The 8,418-nt window shown below is 37.3% G+C and overlaps 1 long non-coding RNA gene across 1 annotated transcript; it reads right to left on the bottom strand.

Annotated features, from left to right (window-relative positions):
* Nucleotides 1-4,010: 4,010 nt before the first annotated feature.
* On the bottom strand, nt 4,011-6,369 carry LOC118902693. The gene is made up of 3 exons (XR_005021596.1): nt 6,293-6,369; nt 4,740-4,797; nt 4,011-4,087 (listed from the first exon to the last, which is right to left on the bottom strand). It is a non-coding gene; the product is annotated as an uncharacterized LOC118902693 (long non-coding RNA).
* Between the last annotated feature and the right edge of the window lie 2,049 nt (nt 6,370-8,418).

Genomic DNA, 8,418 nt, shown 5'->3' with positions numbered 1-8,418 from the left:
TTTCTTTATCCTAATTCACTAGTATGTTATGATCTTACTACCAAACAGTAGATGGCACTATAAGTATGTACTCATTAGAGGCCAAATTGATTTCTACTAAACTGCAACACGTAATTTATATTTTAATATTTGAGGTTGTTGTACCCAGTGTTCAAAAAGGAATGGACCATCGCCCGAGGTCTGGAAATATATTCCTCATATATTGAGAATTTTTATTAAAAATGTATTTGAAATTACCATTAGTTGTAACTACTAAGGGCTTTTGTGTAGATAAAGTTGATATAGATAAGACTGATGTAAAGTTTACACTTCACATTTTAATTCGGTTTGATGAGTAATTTTGTTGGGTTAATCATTCCAGTGCTAGATTATGTAAAACACAGACTGAGTATATATATATATTCCTTAGCTACTAAAAAATGGACTACACATTGCCCATTTTTAAAAGACTCTGATACTTTAAAAGAGAAATCAAAGTAATCTTAATATCGAAATCAGAATTTTGTGGGTCTTCCTTAACTTATATTATGATTTTTTTTTTTACTTTGAAATTTTTATGGTGCTTTTGAAAAGTTGCCAATGGCCTCCATGTTGCTAAATCCAGTTCTTATTCTCAGGCCTCGTTTTGTTTGCCCTGTGAACAGCATTTCACACAGCAGATCACTCTTTTCTTTTGAAACCATCTTTTGTGCTTGGCTTTCCGGACACCACATTCTCTTGGTTTTCCTTCCCCCTAGCTGGCTGTTTGCCTCTCTTAGCTCTTCCCACTTCTCCCGAATCTTCTAATCTTTTAATGTTGGAGTGCCCCAACATTGGTCAATCCTTTATCTTATCTACACTCACTTCCTTATTGATATCATCTAGGTTTACAGTTTTAAATACAAGTGAAATGTCCACATTTTAAGTAGAGTCCAAAAGATTCCATTGTGTAAAAAGAACTGCTGCATCATTTTAAGGCTAACCTGATGCGACAGAGTAGTGGTTGCTAATCAAGTTATATTTAAATTCCACAAAATCATGAGATGTGTTGTTGTGGACCATCTGAGTTCAGTGACCATCTCTTTGGTGACAATGCTCGAATTTATATCTCTAGCCTGGACCTCCTCTCTGAATTCCAGACCTGTATTCAACTGTTTATCTGGCAATTCTACTTGGATGTCTAATAAAAATCTCAAAGGTGCCCCAATTTTTTCCCACCTCCAAATCTCCTCTGCCATAGTCTTACTTATCCGTTGACGGCAGCTCCATACCTTTTCAGTTGATGGGGCTAAAAACATTGAAAATATTCCTGACTTGTCATTTCCAACCTGTCATGAAGTCCTGTTGGCTCCTGTAACTTCAACATATGCCCAGAACCCAACCCTCTCTCATTACTCTACAGTTCCTGCCCTGGTTCAATCCATTATCATCTCTCATATGAATTACAGCAACAGCTTTCCAACCCATCTCTCAGCCTCCACTTTGACTGCTTTACAGTCTATTTTTAGCACAGCAGCCAGAGTGGTCCTGTTTATGTTACTCTTCTGCTCAAAACTCTGCAATGGCTCCACATTTCACTCACAATAAAATCCAAGTCCTTACAATGAACTACAAGGTCAAATAAGATCTGGTCCTTATCACATCCTTGAGTTCATCTCTTACTGCTCTTTTTCTCTCTCACTCCACTCTAGCCATACTGACCTCCTTTTTTTCCTCAAACACAGCTGGTCCACCCCTACCTCAGGGCCTTTGCATTGGCCATTCCCTTTGCCTGAAAGACTCTCCCCTCAGTGTTTACTTGGCTTACTCTCTCACCTCCTTGCTTTCTGCACCACTCATATTGACAAGTATATGGAGGGTCCTGTTTACAATTTTGAACCTTTTCCCTTGCCCCAGCATCCCATCTCTATTACTCTACTCTCTATTTTTCTCCAAAGCACACATCACCTTTGATATAATATTTATTATATTATCTTCTGCACTAATATATAAACTTCTTATAAGCAGAGGTTATTATCATTTGGGATCACTTTTCTGTCAGTGCCTGACAATTGTAGGTAATCAATAAGTATGTGTTAAAGGACAAATGAACAAATGAATAAATGATAAGGAGGATGGGACACCATAATCTTTGCAATATTTAGGGTCTCTAAATATCACTTAGTTTTCACTTAGAAAGTATCACTCATTTCGAAGGATAACTTCCTGCTGTAATACTGTCGATTTTTTTCTTTTAAGTCTGAGTGAACCAATGGTGGACTCACTAGAATGAAATTCCAAAATATTAGACAGCTGGCCTAATGAAAACTATAATTCACACAATTTAAGGTGTAGAAAGTAGGCGCTAATATTTGAGGAATGTTTAATATCTTGAATATCTAGATGTCCTAGTAAGGAAGGAAATGGACATTAATCAGACTGCTAACATATGTATGTATATACATAATATATAACATATATATAATATATAACATGATATGTATTTTATATATATATATATATATATATATATATATATATATATGACACAATAGGCCTTTCACATATACATTATCATTTACTTTCTGCAAATTAGGTATTGCCCTAATTTTGCCGACTCAGAGGTTTTGGCTTGGGGAAAATAAAATTACTTGACTAACGTCACATACTGTAGCTGGTAGCACAGCTGGGATTCAAACCCACTTTTGATTCCTAAGCTCATGATCTTTTCATGGCACTCACTACCCTGCCTCCCTTAATTTTTAAAGTGGAAATATACTTACATATGTATTATACCAAGACCAGGCATGTTAACAACAAATAATCCAATGATTTTTGAAATTTTATATCTCAGCGATGCCTCAGCTTCTAGACTCAACTCTAATTCCAACCTGGTCCAGAATGAACTTGATTTTATTCGATTTTAATTTAGATAAGAATCGATTTAAAAAAAAACCACTGGTATTAGGTCCCTATTTATATATATATACCCTAGATTTGGACAAGTGGAGGTAGAATATTTCAAATCTTGTTGCACATTGAATGCTTTAGTCTTTTCGTAAAGAAGAAAGCATTTTAATACACACAATAAAGTTATCCTGACAAGGATACAGTTAGTCTGTTTACCTCAACCACTCTAACAACCAATCTAGATTTGTTTTGATTCCCATAGAACATTAACCTAGCTCTTGACCTAAATTTGGATGGGAAAATAATAATAGAACAAAATACTTTTGTCTGAAGTAGATTCTCCTTCCGGTCCCAGACTCTGGCTGATAATGAGTCAAAGGGCAAAACACAGACAAAGTGCATGCAAAGATCACATGCTGTTTAGAAGTGCAATGAAATCACCCAGCTCCCCCATCTGCTCCCCACACCTGGGTCTCTGGAGACTGCTGATGGTCAGGCAGAGCCCGTGTTCTCCCCACACCTGTTTTGTAGCAATACCACCAGGAAAAGTGTTCTTCCCCTGGCACGTAAGCTACAGTTTGGAGTCACAGAGAGTTCTTTCCTCTCTCATGCCCTGGTGTTAGTAGAGTGACTTTTAGGCCTGGGATGTTTCACGTCACTTTTATTTTGGGATCCCATGTCTTGAGACAGCTGGTGAGTGTTAATGACCAGGCCACTGCGCTCAGGTCTGCACGTCCACTCTCTCATTTCAAAACAAGGGAAACATCCTGGGATGTGGTTCTCACAACAAAAAGGAGACACTAAAGCCTCAGATGATCCTCAGAGGGAGAGGAGATATTTTTCAACTTGGCTTGGGACCAAGTGCTGAAAAACGTGAAACCATTGTTATGTATTACTCCTTTTGGCCAAAAAGTAGAAATTATACAAACACATAAGAAAATTTTATTATATTTTTCTTGCATTCTTTCTTTTCCCCAGATATATTGTTTAAATTTGAACAGTCATACAAATATCCCATGGGAGTGATGCTTCCCACATGGACAGCTTCCTTGCTTATAAGAGATACAATCCAATTCTCTGGTGGCTGAGGGGCCAACTTAAGGCTATATCTTAACCATTGAAGTCCTTATATGCCTTATAAGCTGATTAAAAATTGTCCTCCATAGTATCGGGTTTAGCGTTGTCTTCATGCCATGTTTGACTACACCAACACAAAAGCCTGGTGACACAAGAAAAAAGAAAAGGAGAACTCAGACATGCTATAAGGTTAGATCAACAACCACATACCTAAATCCATATTCTAGGAACTGGTCTACTTGTTGAAGAGTCAAAGGTGAGTTACATTCAGTCCTTGCCATGAGTTTACCATCCAAGCAGAAAGAAAGAGCTAGAATTTATATGTAGTACGTACAAACCAAAAGCAGGAACCATAGAGCAGGTAGATATGATTAATTACCTTGCAATCCCTTTCAAAACAATGATACCACTGTATCACTGATGGACTCCTGTGGGCCACTGTCCATCACAGGGATGAAAATAATTAGCAGTTTCAGCTAATGAACTAGCTAGATGAGTGAACCATCCAAAGCAAATTGAAATAGAGAAGCAGTTTATGTAGTTCCAGGAGATAATTTATATTTTTATGTAACCCTATCATATTCTTATGAAACTCAAATTATGCTCCCTTCTAAACAGAAAAATATTTGGAGTATGGATAAAATTGAAAAGGTTTAGGGAGTTATTCTGTTTCTTTGAAAAACTTTGTTGCTGTTCTTTTAATCATTATACCATCATAGCCCTTTAGGGTCCCACAACCCTCTTATCTCTAAGAATGAGGAAGAGCTGATTCCTCTTATGCTATAAGGACTTACTTTACATAAAATATTGATAACTTCCTTTTGCGCTACAGACTTCCACCTACAACAAAACCTAAAAACAAAGCAATTTATTGAATATTACTTCATGCCAGGCTCTATGTTAATTGCTTGTCCATATATCATCTTATTTCCTCTTTGTAAAAACTCTCTAAAGAAGCTAATATTACTCCTTTTATTCAGAGAAGGAAATTGTTAGAGATTAACTAACTTGCCCAAGGTTACTCACCTACTAAATGGTAGCAGCAGGATTCAGAGCCAAGGTGTCATAAATAGTGACACTGTATTTGTGAATATGATGAAATAAAGAAATTGTGCTCAGATTTTTTTAAAAAATTCACTACAATTATAATTTATTATTAAAAACCACTGTTGCTTTATATGTAATTGCTCCTTGAGAATATCTGTGCATTTTCCAGAGTAGCCTTGAACTTCACAGAGCTTTAATCCAACTTGAAAGAACAAAGTTTTATCAATATAACTAATTAAGGTCACATACTTTTCTCAAACAAACAAATTATTTGGGGAAGAAAACTGCAAATTTAAGAAAAATCTCTGTGTGTGTTTTAATCTTTACTATGAAATCAGCCAGTGCTTTCCTGTTGACATAATTTCTGCCTAGATCATTAAAAGTACCATATATCTAGAATATATATGCTTTATAGAACAGATAGGGAAAGGGAGTAATTTAGTAGTGTTGTTTGAATGGGAAACAGGAAACTAGGCTTAAAAATAGAGTTAGATTATGTGATTCAATTGGCCTCAAAGCCTAAAACATGCTTTTTCTTTTGCTGTCTTAATAGACTTCTTTATTCTTTTTCCAGTGCATAAATTGCTTTTGCCCTATGAAGAAAGTATTTGTTTAGTAAAAGTGTAGGTGAGAATTAATTTTTAATACAGCAATAAAATCCTACAGAGCACAAAATTCATTAAAAAATATACACACATATGCATATATATATATATATACATTTCTTAGAAAGACAGAGAATATAAAAACAAATCAGCTTTATGCCTGTCTTGGATCATCATTATCTTTTCTGCTTTTAATACCTACCTAAGTTGGGGATTGATGTAACTCAAGATGGTGGAGTAGAAGGACGTGAGCTCACCCCCTTCTTATGAAAACACCAAAATCACAACTAACTGTTGAACAACCATCAACAAAAAAAACCACTGGAACCCACCAAAAAAAAGATACCCTACACCCAAAGACAAAGAAGAAGCCACAATGAAATTGTAGGAGGGGCTCAATCACAATAAAATCAAATCCCATACTCACTGGGTGGGCAATCCACAAACTGGAAAACAATTATACAGGAGTGAAAGTTCTGAGCCCACTTCAGGCTTCTCAGCCTGGAGGTCCAGCAATGGGAGGAGGAGTCCCCAGAGAATCTGACTTTGAAAGCCAGCAGTGTTTGATCACAGGACTTCCACGGGACTGGGGGAAACAGAAACTCCACTCTTGGAGGGCTCACACAAACTCTTGTGTGCACCAGGACCATGGGGAAAAAAAGCAGTGACCCCATGAGAGACTAGGCCAGACCTACCTCGTATTATTTGAGTGTCTCCTGCAGAGGTGGGGGGGGGGGTGGTGGCAGCTGTGTCTCAAAGACACTGACAGCAGTTCTGGGAAGTATTCATTGTCATGAGCCCTCCCAGAGGCCACCATTAGCCTCACCAAACAGCCTGTAGGCTCCAGTGCTGGGTTGCCTCAGGCCAAACAACCAATAGGGTGGGAACACAGCCCCACCCATCAGCAGACAAGTGAATTAAAGTTTTACTGAGTACAGCCCTACCCCCCAGAGGGACAAGACCCAGCTCCACCCACCACAAGTCCCACCCATTAGGAAGCTTGCCCAAGCCTCTTAGATAGCCTCATCCACCAGAGGGCAGAGAGCAGAAGCAAGAAGAATTACAATCCTGCAGCATGTGGAATGGAAACCACAGTCACAGAAAGTTAGATAAAATTAAACAGAGAGGAATATGTCCCAGATGAAGGAACAAGATAAAATCCCAGAAAAAACAACTAAGTGAAGTGAAGATACGCAACTTTCCAGAAAAAGAATTCAGAATAATAATAGCGAAGATGATTCAGGATCTTGGAGAAAGAAGGTAAGGATGGAGATGGAGGTAAGGATCAAGAAGATGCAAGAAATGTTTAACAAAGACCTAGAAGAACTAAAGAACAAACAAACAGAGATGAACAATACAATAACTGAAATGAAAAATACACTAGAAGGAATCAATAGCAGAATAACTGAGGCAGAAGAATGGATAAGTGACCTGGAAAGACAGAATGGTGGAATTCATTGCTGCGGAACAGACTAAAGAAAAAGAATGAAAAGAAATGAAGACAGCCTAAGAGACCTCTGGGACAACATTTAATGCACCAACATCCTCATTATAGGGCTCCCAGAAAGAGAATAGAGAGAGAAAGGACCTGAGAAAATATTCAAAGAGATAATTGCTGAAAAATTCCCTAACATGGGAAATGAAACAGTCACCTAAGTCCAGGGAGCACAGAGAATCCCAGGCAGGATAAACCCAGGGAGGAACACACTGAGACACATAGTAATCAAATTGATAAAAATTAAAGACAAAGAAAAAATATTAAAAGCAAAAAGGGAAAAACAACAAATAACATACAAGGGAACTCCCATAAGGTTATCACCTGATGTCTCAGCAGAAACTTCTGCAGGCCAGAAGGAAGTGGCAGGATATATTCAAAGTGATGAAAGGGAAGAACCTACAAACAAAAATACTCTACCCAGCAAGGTTCTCATTTAGATTTGACAGAGAAATCAAAAGCTTTACAGACAAGCAAAATCTAAGAGAATTCAGCACTACCAGACCAGCTTTGCAACAAATGCTAAAGGAACTTCTCTAGACAAGAAAGAGACCAGAAACCTAAAACCAGAAACCTAAAACAACCTTGTAATATATAGACTGCTATATCAAAACCTCATGGGAACAGCAAACCCAAAAGCTACAATAGATACACACACAAAAAAGAAAAAGCAACCCAAACACAACACTAAAGATGGTCATCAAACCACAAGAGAAGAGAACAAGAGAGGAAGGGAAGAAAAAAGACCTACAAAAACAAACCAAAAACAATTAAGAAAATGACAATAAGAACATACATATTGATAATTACCTTCAATGTAAATGGATTAAATGCTCCAACCAGAAAATATAGAATGGATGAATGGATACAAAAACAAGACCCATATATATGCTGTCTACAAGAGACCCACTTCAGACCCAGGCACACATACAGACTGAAAGTGAGGTGATGAAGAAACGTATTCCATGCAAATGGAAATCAAAAGAAAGTTGGAGTCACAATACTCCTATCAGACAAAATAGACTTTAAAATAAAGACTGTTATAAGAGACAAAGAAGGATGCTACATAATGATCAAGGGATAAATCCAAGAAGAAGATACAACAACTGTAAATATATATGCACCCAACATAGGAACGCCTCAATATATAAGGCAAATACTAACAGCCATAAAAGGAGAAATCGACAGTAACACAATAATAGTAGGGGACTTTAACACCCCACTTTCATCAATGGACAGATCATCCAGACAGAAAATTAATAAGGAAACACAGGCCTTAAATGACACATTACACCAGATGGACTTAATTGATATTTATAGAGCAGT

The sequence above is a fragment of the Balaenoptera musculus genome, chromosome 10 (genome assembly GCF_009873245.2).
Source record: "Balaenoptera musculus isolate JJ_BM4_2016_0621 chromosome 10, mBalMus1.pri.v3, whole genome shotgun sequence".
NCBI lineage: Eukaryota > Metazoa > Chordata > Mammalia > Artiodactyla > Balaenopteridae > Balaenoptera > Balaenoptera musculus.
The sequence above is the reverse complement of the archived record's forward strand: the minus strand, read 5'-3'. Positions and strand labels throughout refer to the sequence as shown.